At 32.4% G+C, this 16522-nt stretch overlaps 1 protein-coding gene and 1 long non-coding RNA gene across 7 annotated transcripts in view; one reads left to right on the forward strand and one right to left on the reverse strand.

Annotated features, from left to right (window-relative positions):
* LOC148236582 (uncharacterized) overlaps positions 1-16522 on the forward strand; it is a 188960-nt gene that overhangs the window by 144549 nt on the left and 27889 nt on the right. The gene's annotated exons all lie outside the window — the stretch shown is intronic.
* LOC148236584 (uncharacterized) lies at positions 9112-9882 on the reverse strand. Of its 2 annotated transcripts, XR_015808966.1 has the most exons (4): positions 9751-9882; positions 9639-9682; positions 9293-9393; positions 9112-9221 (listed from the first exon to the last, which is right to left on the reverse strand). It is a non-coding gene; the product is annotated as an uncharacterized LOC148236584 (long non-coding RNA). The 2 variants fall into 2 exon arrangements; XR_015808967.1 differs by lacking the exons at positions 9112-9221; positions 9293-9393 and adding an exon at positions 9420-9557.

Genomic DNA, 16522 nt, shown 5'->3' on the forward strand with positions numbered 1-16522 from the left:
CTCCAACGGTCAAGGTGAGCGGCTAATTTGATTGGTCGCGTGTGTTTTGTATTGTATGGACATTAATGCGTTTGTGATAGTCTGTTTTAAAAGTAATCAAACTAATAAAAAAAACACATGTATGTGTAAGATGTAATCTATATCTGCAAATCTGCAAGCATTTTCATTATATTTGTACTAAAATATTATACAATATATATGTATATATCATGTTACGATATCAACGCAGATCTTTTTTATAATAATATACATATTGTTATTATATTTTAAACACATAATATGACTCATGAAAATATTATTTTTTTATTTAAAAAGTGACGGCTCAACTGTCATTTTTATAAAAAGTGGTTCTGGAGCTGTTGAGATTTTGATGCCAAAGATGCATCTTGACCCGGACGATCTGTCATCACAGACTTTGATAAAATCAAGACTATAATTGATAGTGACTGCCATTTAACAGCAAGAGATTTGAGATGTTTAACTACTCAATACTTGGGTGCCGCATCCAGGCTTGCCGAGAGGGGACCCGTTCTCCTTGAGGTGTATATTTATAAGTATTTAAAAAGGTGATAAGGGAAAATTTTCTATCCAAAACTGATTAACCTCAACATCGAATGTTTTGTGGTTAAATTTAATATAAATAATTTCAACTTCTCTACAATATGATTATGCTGTAATAGTCTCGCCTAGCTTAAGAAACGATTGATGAATAATAGCCAAGAATAATACGTGTTGTTTTTGTGTTTTGGTCAGTTCGTGCGGTACCCATTTTTCCATTTTTTTCTATGGCAATCAGATGTTGTGAAACAGTTGCAGAAGTAACCTCTAAGTCAGCTACGAGTGTCTGAACAGTTGTTTGTGGATTCGCTATAAAAAATCTTTCTTAACCTTTCATCAACAACAGATATAGGTTTTTCGCTTGGCTTATATCGTCGGTACGAAATTTTTTAAACCAGCACATTTCAGTTTTCCGACTATCAATACCCTCGCCAAATCTAAAATTGACATTTCTCGTAGTCTGCGCCGTAATGTATTCTAGTTTCCGTCAAAAAATTTTTTTTAAATATTTGTAAAGAATTTTTTTGTCCACACCATAATGCATAAGAGTCGAATTAAATATGAAATATAACAAGATTAACTGCAAGCATAATAAAGCACACAAGACCTTGTTCCAATTACGATCCGTTTTTGTTCCATTAGCGAAAATAGGTCATTAGATATGAAACAACCTATAACATTGAGCGAATAACCATATTTATTTTAATTTCCCATCATTCATTATCGTTGAATCTATACTTTGTATAATCTACGATATGTTTCATGCTAATTTATAATAAGTGAAACATTTCCCCAGGATTATAACTGTCGTTCTCACCCTTTCACAACATCCCCTGCCATTTAAGGGTACAAAATCCTCGGATAAGAATGGCTGTTTAAGTGGGATTGCAATTTATAATTTTAATCTAGTTTAAAAACAACAAAAGTCCTGATGTTTATCAATTTGTATGATTGATGTTTTGTACATTTAATGCTATAAAAAGTTAAGCTGCACTTACATTCGTAGCTGGTTTCTCTTGCGTTTTGTTACTTGTTATATTTTTTAGTACAAAGTAAAACCTAAGAATCGATGCTATAGCGTTCCATTGTTGCAAATGTCAGCCAGTTTTTTTAATCTATACAATATTTAAATAATTTTCTGAGTCACCTATCAACATAAAATTATTTTAAAATAATATTATATTATAGAAGCAGAACTTTCTGAAATAAAACATACTAAGCCAGACAAATAGAAATTAAATTATTGTAGTAGAGATTACAACTATCAATTATTACTAGGGATTCCAATCCCGGGATCCCGGATCCCGGGATCCCGGGATCCCGAACGATTTTCAATACCCGATGAGTCCCGGGATTATAAAACATAATCCCGAATTTTTCGGATTGATTGATTTATCAAGCACAATCAAATTATTATTGACAACATCGTTATATTTCGTGTACAAACTTGCGCGAGTTGCACGTGTCATCTGTGAATCTTTGAGGCTGTGAGTCTGAACGTGCTTTTTCAGCAGCAGGCTGCTTAGGAACCAAAATCAGATCAAGGCTAAATGATAAAACACTTGATGCTTTAATGTTACTTCGTGAGTTTTATTCAAAATAATGTTTTCAATTAATTGTGTCTATGAATGTACATATGTACTTACATTGTCAAAAGTTCATTTTTTTCTTCTCAAATAAATATATAAGACCTTACCTTTTTTATTTTTATTATATTATTTTCTATTTTAAGCCCAAGACTAAAATTATACGTACTTTATACATTGTACGTTATTAAAAACAGATGTAAAAATATATTGTATTATTCATTTTAAATTATTTTTATCGATAAAATAACATTAAAATTATCCCGGGACTGGTCCCGGGATCCCGGGATCGACTAATTGCAATACCGAAATCCCGGGATCAAAATTTTGGCCCGGGATTGGAATCCCTAATTATTACCATTTAAATTTGATTTCAAACTTATCCTGACGCTTCGTTCAAGATTTTAATATCAAGTAGCTCAATCTCACACACAATACATTTATGAAAAATGAAGGATATAAATGCAATATCATATACAATAGGGAGTAACGCAGAAGCCTTATGAAAGCATCGCTTTATTAAATTTTTGACACGCACCCTTCGACGCCTCGAATCCAACGCGACAACAGTACTTTTTTTTATATCAACCCTTATATTTTTTTAATTATTTCTAACGACCCGACCCCGTAAGTCACCCTGCCATAACGCATGCCCAAACACGACATTTTCTTCGTATATGCAGACTTGGCAAGTCCCGGGAGAGGGACACACGGTTGACACGAACCCGATACCGACGAGGTGATAACACCCCGTGGGGCACGACACGTCAGTAGTGAGGGGAAACTTTTTACCGGAAAAATATACGAATGTCGGGCATTACGGAAACGGGGAAAGCCCACGAGTTTGCTGCGAGGATTCGGAGAGCTGGCTTTAATCAAAATTTAATCCACATAAATGTAACCGCATCGTTTGGGGTTCGATTCAAGTGGTAAAATTAACCACTTCATACTTTGATGGATTTTTTGAAAACTAGTAGATTTGATAGATTTATTTTGTTGAGACCATTGCTTACTTTTAATAATTTATTACCGATTCACGTTCTGTACGATACGCTAGTTTGTAGCGTCCTTTTATATGGCTTACTTGTCTGGAGTCCCAGGAAGCGAAGTACTTCTTGTTGTTTTAGCGTAGTTGTTTAAGCGTAGCGTATACTCAATGAAATATTTAAAAAAATTAAGGGGTGGTGTTGACAATCCGTCAATGCTGCGAGCTTTAGAGTGCCCTGGAAAGTCACTATCGCGTCCCTTATTCTTTCGTGTTGTGGTCAAGACGTCAGCGCTTGAAAACGCTCTTTTCGCACTAGTTATCCAGCTTTTTAACGAGCTCGCACAAACACAATGCATTTTTTCGAAAAAAACAGAAGACTGCATTTCCCGAACTTAATAGAAAATTATGTCAAGAACTGTAAAAAATGCTACCATCGTTTTAGACAATATATTTTTTCAATACAAATTGTGCAAAACCTGACGCGTTTATTTATTATAAGTATGTAAATTTGTATATTTTTTGCAATAATTTTGTTTTTGCCCTAGTACTGCGTCACATAATATCCAAGTCGTATCGAAGACCGAGTTATACTCTTGTAATGCAAGTGACTGTTTATCTGGACCAGGTTAAAGCTGGTTTTTCTGTTGATTCGGCGTAGTTGCATTTAAAATTATCTTATCCCAAGTCAGAAGCGAAGTGGTGGTTCTGGATAAAGTAAGTTCCTAACTGAAGTATCTGAATGAAGTGATGCAGTATAGTCATGTTCTAGTTTATATAATTTTAAGAACATTAGGGAAGTTTTAATATGCCGTATAATCAATGTAGATGATTCGGAGCAAAACGAGACTTTTTTATTGTCTAATACATATCTTTATACTCGTTGGCTAACTTGTTTAGGTAGATTTGAATTCGGTAAAAATTGCTTACGCCGTCATTCTATGAAATTGTTAATCGGAGGATATTTGGTATATGTTCGCATCTGGCACTGAAATTTTGTGCATTTGTTCGGCAGAGTTATATTTTTTGGGTATTCTAACCCTAAGGGGGTGTGATTTCACAGCAAGAAAGACACAATTGGTTTATATTACATATTGCGACAAACTATGATCGTTATTCTCCGAGCGGTGGTGGAGAAACTGGCGGAGGGATGATGCCAGTGGAAGTTCCTTAGACTTCTGATTGGTGTGGCAGCGATAGTATAGCAGAGGTTGATTATTTTCTGCTGCGGTGTTCGTATTATAGAGTCCTCAGCATGTGAGCGTATATTGTCGTATGTTATCCACGGGCGGGCAGTGTCTTCAAATCTGCCACTGTCTGCCGTGTCTTCATTGGAGACCAGTCTTAAGTATTCAGGGCTGCAAAGCTTGCTAACGAATCACAATCATGCAGCGATTATTCAGCCAATTGTTGCACTTGCTTCTTAGAACAACAAAATATGTATAAACCTTTAGAAAGTGACATCTCCGAGGTCGAATTGTGTAACGGGAATATTGTAGCCTTACGGTGCTCTTTGTCTTCCGGTGATATATTGTTTCCCGTGACCGTTTCGCAACAAGGAAATATTCATTCAATGCACCGGAGAATCCTTGCGTGTTATTTATTTGAAACCATTTTTTCTAGACGTAACGAAGGCTTTTGTGTGGTCCCATCCTTTACACTATATTGTCTTGTTTCTCACATTTTTGGATAACTGCAATTAACTGCGTGAGTTTCAATAATAAGAACCCTATATATTATTCTATTGTTTATATGAAATTTATTTTTAAACGCTTCCTTGTTTTTACGCCGATGATCAATAAACTTAATTTCTTAAAAAATCGAAAAAATCCCAATCAATATATTTTATGATCATTTTTTTCCTCGAATTGTTTGTCTGGATTAATATAGCTTTTCTTGACATTGCATTTGTAGTAAAATGTGACCAAAATTATAAATTTTATCTCATTTTTAAATATTAGTCTTATTCATATAGGCTTAATTTGACTACATAATTATTTGTCATATATCAGAATATTCTATGAATAAATCTAGTATTTTAAAAAATCGAAATTTAGAGGGCCGATATTTATAACTACAGTAAGTTCTCGACTTACGCGGTTAATTCGTTCCAGAAAAATTCGCGTAAGTCGAAAATCGCGTAAGTAGAGGAATACTCATCCGATATGTATTAAATATTAATACATTCCCCCAATCATCCGAACGATACATAAAAGAACTAAATGCCGTCTTTTTGTGTGTATACATTAGGTTAAAATGAAAATAAAAGCATTATAAAAATTTATTCTATGTGTAAAATGTCTACATACATTATAATCTTAACTTTTTTAACAAAATAAAATGAGAAACATAAAAATAATATTTATACATACATATTCATTAAAATATCATGTCATAATGTCTATACTATTCCATTTCACTATTTTTAGGTGTTGGATTTCTTTTATCTAATAAGAAACCGTACTTATTCAGTGAAGATTGTACACTAGATCTTTTTTCTCATAATAGATAATTTTATAACAGGAAATAGCGTCCTGAACTGCTTTATTGGCTTTCTCAAACCGATAAATGTCGGGATCTTGTACTTTTAAACCAGCCATTCCTTGGTCTATCAAATTGAGGCATTCTTTCATTTTTTGTACTCAAATTCTTTTGTTTCTTTGACTTCCTCCTCTGAATCACCGCCGTTGTTTCTATATTCTTCAAGTTCTATTAAATCTTCATTGTTTAATTCCACTCTATGACTTTCTAACAATTCAATGAAATCATTTTCATTTAGATTTAAATTTAATTGGTTTGTCATTTCAACAAGATCATTAATTATGTTATCTTCCTGCATGGGGTCTTCAACAACTTCAAAAAATTAAGGAGTAAGCTTCTTCCAAACGTTTTTCATAGTAGACTTTACAATTTCATTCCAGGCAACACCAATATTTTTAACAGCTTCATAAATATAGTATTCTTTCAAAAACTGTGTGAGTGATATACTGTTTGCCCTTCAGTTACCTTTATGGCATTTCTAAAAATTGTCCTTAAGTAATATTTTTAAAGCTTTGTATTAGACCTTGAACCATAGGTTGTATAATATTATAGAGGTCGTATTTGGGGGCAAAAATGCTATTTTGATATGTTCGTGATCACACGGTGGATGTCCCGGTGCTTTATCAACCAGGAACAAAAATTTACGCGCAAATCTATATCAACATCGATATTATAACAAATTTTAAATTTTCGAAATTTTTAACCGCGTAACTACGAATCCGCGTAAGTAGAAACCGCGTAACTCGAGAACCTACTGTATACGTAAACATATTTTATTTTCACGTGGTAGGTATCAATCACAACTAAAGCGTAGTTTTACAAATTGATTAACGATTATGTATTATGTTATTAAGCCATTCTCAATCCACTGTGCTGACTTCGTCGTTGTTACGTGAATATCCTCGGTCCAAGTTACGTCACGTAATATATAACCTGTTAAACTTTCAGACTGTCTCATTTTCTTAGATAAAGTTCGCTCCTCGGCAACAAACACCGAACAATAATTGTCAATCTTGTAGTTTCTTATTCATACAACCTATTGTTTTCCGAGCACAATAGCGCATTATTCTACGTCGCAAAAATCAATTGAGTGTCATATTCTTTTACGTTTTATTTATATGTATAGTTTTTCTCTTCGATAACGTATTTTACTATCCCTGTGTGAATCGCGTTTTATTTGATACCCTCTTGCACAACTTTCAACCCTTAGCGCGGTGTAAATATATACAAAAATATTCACCGTCACACTTTACAACGTCGCCGACACACGTTCGATACACCGACGCTTTAGTTTCGTTTTAATTAATTACTAAACGCACATACACACAGTATGACGGCCTTTGTTTCGACGTGTCGAAATTAATTGTTGCCGTGTAACAAAAACCAGAAGGCAATTATCGCATATCTAGAAGTCGAAACCGTGACATGCTCCGTGTGGTTGAGATTCGTTTCTATGCCGCGTATAAGTGTACATGACGTATTTCTAGTCTTTATTTTGTATTTTAGTTGCTACCATTTTTGCCTTATCAAACATATGTATGGTTAATTATTAATTTAAGGAACGTAATTCAACTAGCGTGCCATTTACTTTTTACAGCAGCTAATGAGAGCCTTTTAGTATATTGATTGCACGTATAATTTTTAAGTATAGAATTGATCGTTTGCAATATCTTTTTGACGGCATTATCATGGCACAAAGACAACTCCGAACAATAGGTCGTTCTTGGAAGCGACCATTTCACTTGTAGACATTGTAAGTCGATTGTTCGGCGAAAAGTCTTTTCCCAGTCGCAGTCGTAAAGCAAAAGCACACAACCCCACGAACTTACACCCCCGAACATGTCACGAACCACTTTTGTGAGTGTTTAGTAGTTTATGCCGTAATACATGTGCGGTCATGAAATACTTTTTTTTTGTGGTAATATTTCACCACGCGCTCACTGCATTCTGCTTCGTCCCCTTTTTGCGATCGTGGACGATAGCAAGTCCCATCTTGATATGGTAGCGTTGTTTTAAAACGTATTCCGTACAAGCATAATACATGTGGATATGAAAAAAATATAATTATATGTAACGTTCGCCGGACTTTCGTGTGCGAATCGCAAAGCAAACACACCAATTAGACGTGTACCAATCAATAATTACTCGTATCCGTTCGCTCAAAAGGTCAGCAACGATCAAAGCGTTTGAAGTTCGTTGAAAAATAAAATATTGTGTATATGTACTTTAAATCACGAATATAATAATTTATATATTATTTGCTTGATTCTTAAACTGGAAAATTACTTTTCAAATGTCTTTATTACTGTATTTTTATTAGGTTAATGTTTAGTGATAAAATCTGAAGTATGTCTGTATTTATTTTATAGCACAATAAAAAAAATATTAACTACGCAATTAGTTACCTTACTTTATATATAATGTATAAATATTCAATTAAAACTTATATTTCTCTAACATCGCTATTATCTTATATATAATTGTTCTAAGCCGTCGTCGCTTCCGGACGCGCATAACTTTAAACGAAACATTCTCCGTTCAATTCTATACTCTATAAATCGTAACGCTTTGTATGAACGGTGTGTAACAATACACGTAAACAAAGGAAATATATTTAATTATAATAATAAATAATAATAAAAATTAAAATTTAATTTGTTCCGATTGATTTTCGAGCCGCCGGTAATGCGTTCTGTTGTTTCGACCAATCAAAAATAAGCATTCAAATATTCAAATAGCGTCGACCAATGAAAAATAAGCATTCAAATTCACATAGATAGTACCGTGACAACACTTTTAAATAATTATTATTTAATAATAAAATTTTGCTACGCGACAATAATTTTCATTAATTCGTCATTTGACTGAATAAAAATGAAATATATACATAATGTGTTGAGGATTAGAAGAATACATTGATTAAACTAGATAAACAATCATAAAATAATCTTCGTAATGAAATTTTCAAATTTTGAATTCCCGGCGACGGGCTCCGAGGCCTAAAAGTGAGTTTTTGCTTTTATAAATAATCGGATTGCAAATTAACTAGATGTGTTATAACTATGAAAATTAAATATATACATAATGTGTTGAGGATAAGAAGAATACATTGATTAAATTAGATAAACAATCATAAAACAATCTTTGTAATGAAATCTTCAAATTTTGAAATCCCGTCGCCGGGCTCCGAGGCCGAAAAGTGAGTTTTACTTTTATATTACATAAACATTATCATTGCTTTCCGATTTAATACATATATACGTTAGATTTTAAGAATTTTAAATTAACCAGTAATGTTTTAAACATGAACGTGTAATATATCCTTAGTATGTGAGGATTGAAAGTTAACGTCGATCAAATCGGCGCTGTCGGACAGCTTATAAATGTGTAGTTTCTTGGATGTTATCTAATAAACGACATTTTACAATGATTATAAATATGTGATTGCATACCTGGAATAATCGATAGCCAAAATATCTAAGAGTGGGTTATTTTTAATTCCGATGTGGCAAAATAGGTACAATTTTTGTTCTGTGCCATCATTCCTCTTTCTGAATAGCCAAATTTAAGATATTCAGTTACATCAAACTTATGTAGTATGTTCTTTATAAAAAGATATTACTTGCTGACAGTGACTTCAACACGAGAAGATTAACTCTTTGTTTATATATACCAATTCTACGTTGTAGCCATATAGGTCATCAAATTGTTCCATCATTGCTTCTGAAAAATAATTAAGAAACAATAAGACTCTTATCAAGAGTAAACATTGAACACATTATTACTACTAATATAATCCATAAATTAAATTTAAACGACAACCGAAGAACACAATTGATGGATGTACTGTAGAGGATTAAACACGTAGATTGGCATCTTTTCATCTTCTACAAAATTGTCACAATATGTCATATATTTTTTATTATTACTAGCATTGTAATATGTTTAATTAACTTCGGTATGTATACCTTTAATTGCCAAATCACCGCTGTTTGTCTTTTAATATTAGATCCTGGAAAGTCAATAGTAATTTTGTTAGAATAACCGTGTTATATTATTCATTTATAACTAAACACTTACTGGCACACCCGCAATTTATAGTTTTGTCTATAATTTCAAATGCTGCATCACTTGAATCATCTTCAATTGTCACTTTGTAACAAAAATGCCACGATTATAACATATTTCTTGCCAGATGTGACAGAACTGTCAAAGCAAATTTGGGAAGTCCCGCGCTTGAGAACGAACTAAATTGATTTTAACGAGCGAAATTGATTTTAACGAGCGAAATTTATTTTAACGATTTAAATTGTATAAAATTTATTAAAATATGTATAAAATTCATCAAATACAAAAAAAAATGTTTTTTAAAATATTTTTTTAGTTTACAGATTTAAAATATAGTATAAATAATGTGGATATGTATTAACTTCTCTATACAGAAAAAATATGTACCTAAATTTTGGCGAACGTTGGCAATTTAAAGTTTTAGTTTTTAGAGAATTTTTAAAACTTTACTTTAAAAAATATTTTAAACAAAAAGGGGCAAAGTTTCAAAATAAGTACTATTCATTACCAACCAACTACTAAGCGCACAGTATTGCAAAAATCCATCTTACTGACGCCTTTGAAACTAAACTACACAAAAATGTATAACACTAATTTAAATATTTTTTAAATTAAAAGTTTCAGAATAAAATTTCAAGATTTATTCAAAATATTTTTTTCAACATTAAAAATATTTTTTATTTTATTATGGATTTTAAATATTAATAATTTATTATAGATTTTAAATATCATTAGTTCATTATTAATTTTAAATATAGTGAAAACTTTTTACACTCATTAATTATTAAAATATATAATGCTGCGCAGAAAAACATTTACTTTAAAAAATATGTAAATCAAAATATTTTTTAATCAAAAAAGACAAAGGTTTCAAAATTATTAATATTTTTAAATCGCACTTTTGGTCTAAAGTAACAGATTAGGTGCTTGATATCTTTAGTTTATTGTTTCTTTCAGATTAGTAAATGTAATTAAAAACTGACTTTTATATTTACACATAAAACATAGAAATATTTTTTTTAAATTATAAAGTAACTTATGATGTCACCAAAAAACTTTTATATTACGAAAATTTAAATTTATGATATAATTGTGTTATGCAGCGTTAAAACTGGCACTCAAACACATAAAATACGCTAAAACACAATTAATGACTTATAATCACTCACATTGCACTAACTATATATGATCGATTGTGTTGTAGCGTTAGTAAGGTGTAACAAAATATTTTTTCATATCAGTAATATTTTTGAGCGGATGTGTAACCGATGCTATTTATTATTATTATTATTTATTAAACTGTAAACCTACTTTTAAATGATACAAAATGTTACGTTTTAATATTATTTTTTATGTTGAAAACATTTTGATATTTTTTGTTTTAATAATATTTAGTAAAGTTACAAACCTATTTTAAAAAATATTACAACGAAATCTCTTTGTAACGAATACCGAAATAACAAAATTCCCAGTATAACGAATCTTTAATTTGTCCCCGAAAAACTTGCGTACAAAATGTTTTCATTATAACGAAGACTGATCTCAGTATAACGAAATATTTTGATCTGAATTTAAGAATGACGTTGCAACTTTACACAATATTTCTCCAAATTCAGTTCGTTCTTGACGTGGTGTGTGACAGATGTGTTCAAAAGCGACATTACAGGTGTTTCGCTGACCCTCAAACTTTTTTTATAAAACATTTTTTTCACAAATTTTATTGTTTCATACAGTATCCTTAAAAATGGGCAAAAAACTATCTGTCAACCTTATAAGAGGTTATTTCGATGTTGTAGTAATGTGATAATTAAAAATAAAATATATCATCTTCCTTACGTTCAATATAACGAATTTTCAGTATACCAAAATTTATTCATTGGTTCCGTGAGCTTCGCTGTATTGAAATTTCATAGTACAATTTTTAATTTATTATTATCTAGCCAAGTTTTAAACCTATTCATAAATGATATACAATATTTAGATGTATCATTAAATATCTAAGTTTCAATATAACGATAAAATCTAACGTTGTAAATCTAATAAATAATATAAAATGTTTTCTTCTGGAAATATTTAGTCAAGTTGTAAACCTATTTTCAAATGAATTGAAAATGTTAAGTACTTTTTTATAGATTGAACTATTTTGTCTATCATTGAAAATCCTAAATAGTAATGTCCAATTTGAACCATTAAATTTTAAAAAATGTTTAAAAAAATCAGAACGAAGCAAAAATTATATTTAAAACCCAAAAAGTTGAGGGTCCGGTATTCGCACACTCGCTAGCTATCGGTACCTCACGATAGTGAGGTACCGACAGCTAGTTTTCTATGTTACACTAAGTTTGCTGCAACTTTTAACGTAGCTTGCCAAGATTTTTCAGTTATTGCTTTTTTACGAGACATTTTTGTTAACAAATATGAATAGGTACATTATGTGAAGTGTTTCGAATGAAATATACATTTTCTCGTTTTAAATGCGCCGCTTATCGCTTCGTGCCTTATTTTACAGTCGTGTTATCGCATAACAATTAATTAATGTTGAAGTTTAAATACTTAATTTAAAATATGTAATTATGACAAAATGATTCGTGTTTAAATGACCTTTTATAGATAAAACCATTGTTTTGGCACATTCGGGTGAAGTCGAAAGTAGTAATAGATTATTGCAATTAAATTTAATTGTTTATTATTATTTAACTTGTGTTATCGTCCGTTGAATAATTAACGCCGCAAACCGGTTTAGTGCTCACAGTAAGCTCTCAACGCTCCTGTCCTGGTAGAAAATATACGGATTATTCGAAAGTTAGACGAACAGCAATTAGCTAATTAATTGCCTCCGCTGCACTGCATCTAAATATGTTACAACTTTTGATGCAATAACTCGTATTACATGGGAAGGTACAAGGCAGAGGTCGGCAACTTTTTAAATTTTTTTTTATTTAATCATAATATCATGGATTTAGTTTTCCTTGATTTTCCTTATCTCACTGATAAAAAAAATATTTTATAAAAATTGATCTAGATCGTGAATAGTGCAAGCTGGTTTCTGTCTAGTGCCATGTTACCTATATTCGTGTGTTAATTGTGTTTACCCCTTTGTAACACATTGGGATGACGCACATGTTATTACATGAAATTGTAATTTTGAGAATTTTCTCCCTACGCAACATATAAAATCTCTAAATTAGCACATAAATGTCAGTAATACTAATGAGTCACTGGCTTATTTAAAAAAACAAAATGGTTTGCACCTACATAAATTTAAAGACGCTTAGAAATAAAATGCCAAAAAAATCTAGCTGGCTCTATTTCTTGAGTTTTTAAAGTAAAAGTCAATTTATTAGTGAAATACAGAAAATAAATGCGTGTTTTTTTAAATAACGTGTTCTTAAAAATATTGCGCTGTGGCAAAACTGAAACTTAAATGCTTAAAACCAGAAATATTATCTTTTTTATCATATTCTTTTATGAAATTTACTTGTTATGTTTGCTCTACACTCTCTGGAAGTTGTCCGAACCGAAGTTCAACTGAAGTCGGCCGTGGTCGCCGACTTCCGAGTAGCGGCCACACTGCCACAAATTTCTTATGCCGTCCAGACGGCGGGCGTGAATGACGTCCGCACGGTGGCTACTGTCATGTACAGCTGGCATATTGTGCCAAATAATCGCAATTTTTAAATTGTCATATTATTAAAATTACGCTACTGATAATTATAAAAGTTTGTGTGGGCACTCACCAATACAATATCAGTGAAAACTTTTCGATCGTAAATATTCAATTTACGCAAAATCTTTGTCGGCTTTTGCAAAATGCCATAAGGCATAAAAATGATACTTCAGAATACGAACACCACATCTGTGACTATCCTAGAATTTGTCGCTATCGATTCTAAATAAAAATTCTTTATGGTGTGACATTTATATAAACTGATCTAGGAAAATATATAAGGATATTCAAAACGATTTTTTTTAACAAAATCAAGTACCACTAATTATTTTTTAATTATTTAATTTTATATGAAAAAAATATAATAACGAAATCTGTTAGAAGAATATACTATCAAAAATATAATTAATCCCTTTTGGTGCCCTACAATATTCAGTAAGAGTCTGTTGAAGTCCCCGATAAGCATGTGGTATTATAACTTGACCACGATGCAGCGCTCGACGTGCGTGTTAACCTATAATGACTTCGGTCCGTTTGCCAACAATGTTCGGAAGCGCTCGAAGCTGGCAAAGTCGACAGAAATACCCCCACTTTACCTCCCGTTCTCGGTAACCTTGGACAACTTCCGAGAGATTTTAGAGCGGGCAGAACCGAACTCGACCGAAGTAACCCCGAAGTAACCCACTATATTCTCCGTCCTTGGCCAACCTTGGCCAACTTCTATAGAGTCTAGTGTAGGCATAATAAATAGTAATGTGACCCACAAGGGGTCTTCAAATTTGAATAAATTTTATTTAAACATATTTCATAAAAAAATATTCCTGTATGTAGAATTCAGAATATATTAAACATTTTTCTAGAGAAAAAAATTTTATAGGATACTGGGCATCATCGAACCCTTGTTCCTAGAAACGTCGAACCAAAGATAATATATAAAACGAGAATTTATTCTAGAGAAAATGACGATACATATTTTCGGGATATCAATAATGTAGCGCTGATATTTAAAGTGAAATTAAATAACTTTTACGCGTCATTAATTTTTCCATAAATTTTCAAGTATCTATTTATAAAATCTGAAAGAAATGTGAAGTATTATATTACTCAGGAAAAGTTATTTAATTAATAAATGGTACTTTTGGCTTATTTATTTATTTTGGCTCCAATTGTCTGTATGATATATTTATATAACACTACATTTATTTCCCAATAAATTATTATCTTGCTGCTTAAAGGAATGAATAAATTTGTGTCGAACTTAAAAGTAGAATAGGAATAGGATTAACGGTAGCATATCCGCATATGGCCGATCGCAAAAGGTTATCATTATTCGCTGCGCTTTTAAATCAATCGGCTTTCGTTCCGGGCCCGGGACGGGACGCGTTCCGGACAGTGCGCGCGCATGCGACCAGGTGAGAGACATGCCCAATTGATTAATCCGTAAATATTGTGTGTAAAACCAGCGCCGGCCCTGCCGCGTGCATATTGCCCGCGTCGCATAAATTATGCCCTCGGCCACATGCGTCGCGCATAAATTCGCGCTTTCGACACACAAAGGCGTATTGAAACTAACCGGCGCGTCACGTGACGCGCTGAATTACGGCCGAACCGATGAGTTACTGCCGCCGGGCCTGAATTTGGCCGTAAATATCAATCTCGAGAGATGCGCGACTAGTTTTCACGGTTTGGATCGATCATTTGCGCCTTTGTCGAGCTGACGCGTGTGTAGATATTTATATTAGAAAAAAATCGATTGATTGTTTCATTCAGACTTTCTCTGATTTCCCAGATTTTTCATTACCATTATGACTTGACATGTTTTCATATACATAAATATACTAAACAGTCGGCTATATATAATACATACACTAGTGTCGCAAACCTAAAAGAGATGTGCATCTACAGCAGCTCCTCCTAACTATGACCGAAAACATCATTGTATCTGATAATCTCTTTGCTGGATGGTTTGTGTTGCGCTGATTCTCTGCAGACACTTTATAACCCACTACTGAAAATCGCTGAGCATCGATGGATTGTCGACACCACCCCTCAGTCACTACAAAAATTGTTTCATTAAATACACATCTAAAAAACAAACAATGTGACACTTGGCAATGCTGAAAGGTAGCAAATTGTCGATTGATTTTCGCATTTGTGAAAATCTTAGTACTATATATAATTAATTCTCGATTGTCATATGTACAGTAGCGTAAAATAAAAAAAAATACATCACAAAAATATTTTATATTCGACCGATTGCACTCCAAATTTGCACCCACGTGCACTTCTTTAGATTTTTGATTAATTGATTTAGTCGATAAAGTGGATACCTTCCATTCCATAATATACGAAGCAACACCTTTCCCAGATCTTTTGGCTCTCTGTATTTCACAGATGCCTGGAGTTTGTAATACATGTTTCGCTGTATTTTTTGCCAACTTAACGACGAACGTAGTGCACCCCATTTGACTCGTATAAATGTATTTTCTCTCATCAGAAAGCGTCATTTTTCCTTAATCCATGACAGTCCAGCTTTTGTGTCGATTGACCCATTTTATGCGCGTTAGACGAATTTCTTCGGTCATTAACGGTGTTTTGGTAGTCTCAAATTGTCCCGGAATTTCAGAGAAAGATTACGCAAAAGGTTTCACGCAGACATTTTTGAAGAAAGATTTCCGAAATTTTCAAAAAGCCCTCGCAGAGTTCTTATATTAATAAAAATTTCCGAGTTGCTCTTTTTTAATAGCTCCCACCAGACATTTTTAACGAAAATGTCTGAGTGACATTTTTTTGAGCTAGATATTCATAATTATGGTGAGCCTATTTTTGGGCCATGTGCCCGGATTTGTCTCAGGAAAAGTTGGTAATCCTAGACTGCATACTCCCCTTTTCCTAAGCCACGTTTAATTCTTTATTAAATGTTTCGCAATACTCATTGGTAATATTCACGGCAGTTTTAAGCATATCACGCAAGCACGCTCGTAAAACACTTATTTCTTGCACGTTGCATATCGACTTGTTTTAAAAAATATTTTAACTCATAATTGCTTATAAACGAGACTAAAATTTATCTTGTCAATAACTTAATTAGACTAAATTGTGAATGATTTGCGTTTA

Source organism: Plectrocnemia conspersa, unplaced genomic scaffold (genome assembly GCF_051122295.1).
Source record: "Plectrocnemia conspersa isolate PC_06_02 unplaced genomic scaffold, ASM5112229v1 ptg000003l, whole genome shotgun sequence".
In the NCBI taxonomy this organism is placed as follows: domain Eukaryota; kingdom Metazoa; phylum Arthropoda; class Insecta; order Trichoptera; family Polycentropodidae; genus Plectrocnemia; species Plectrocnemia conspersa.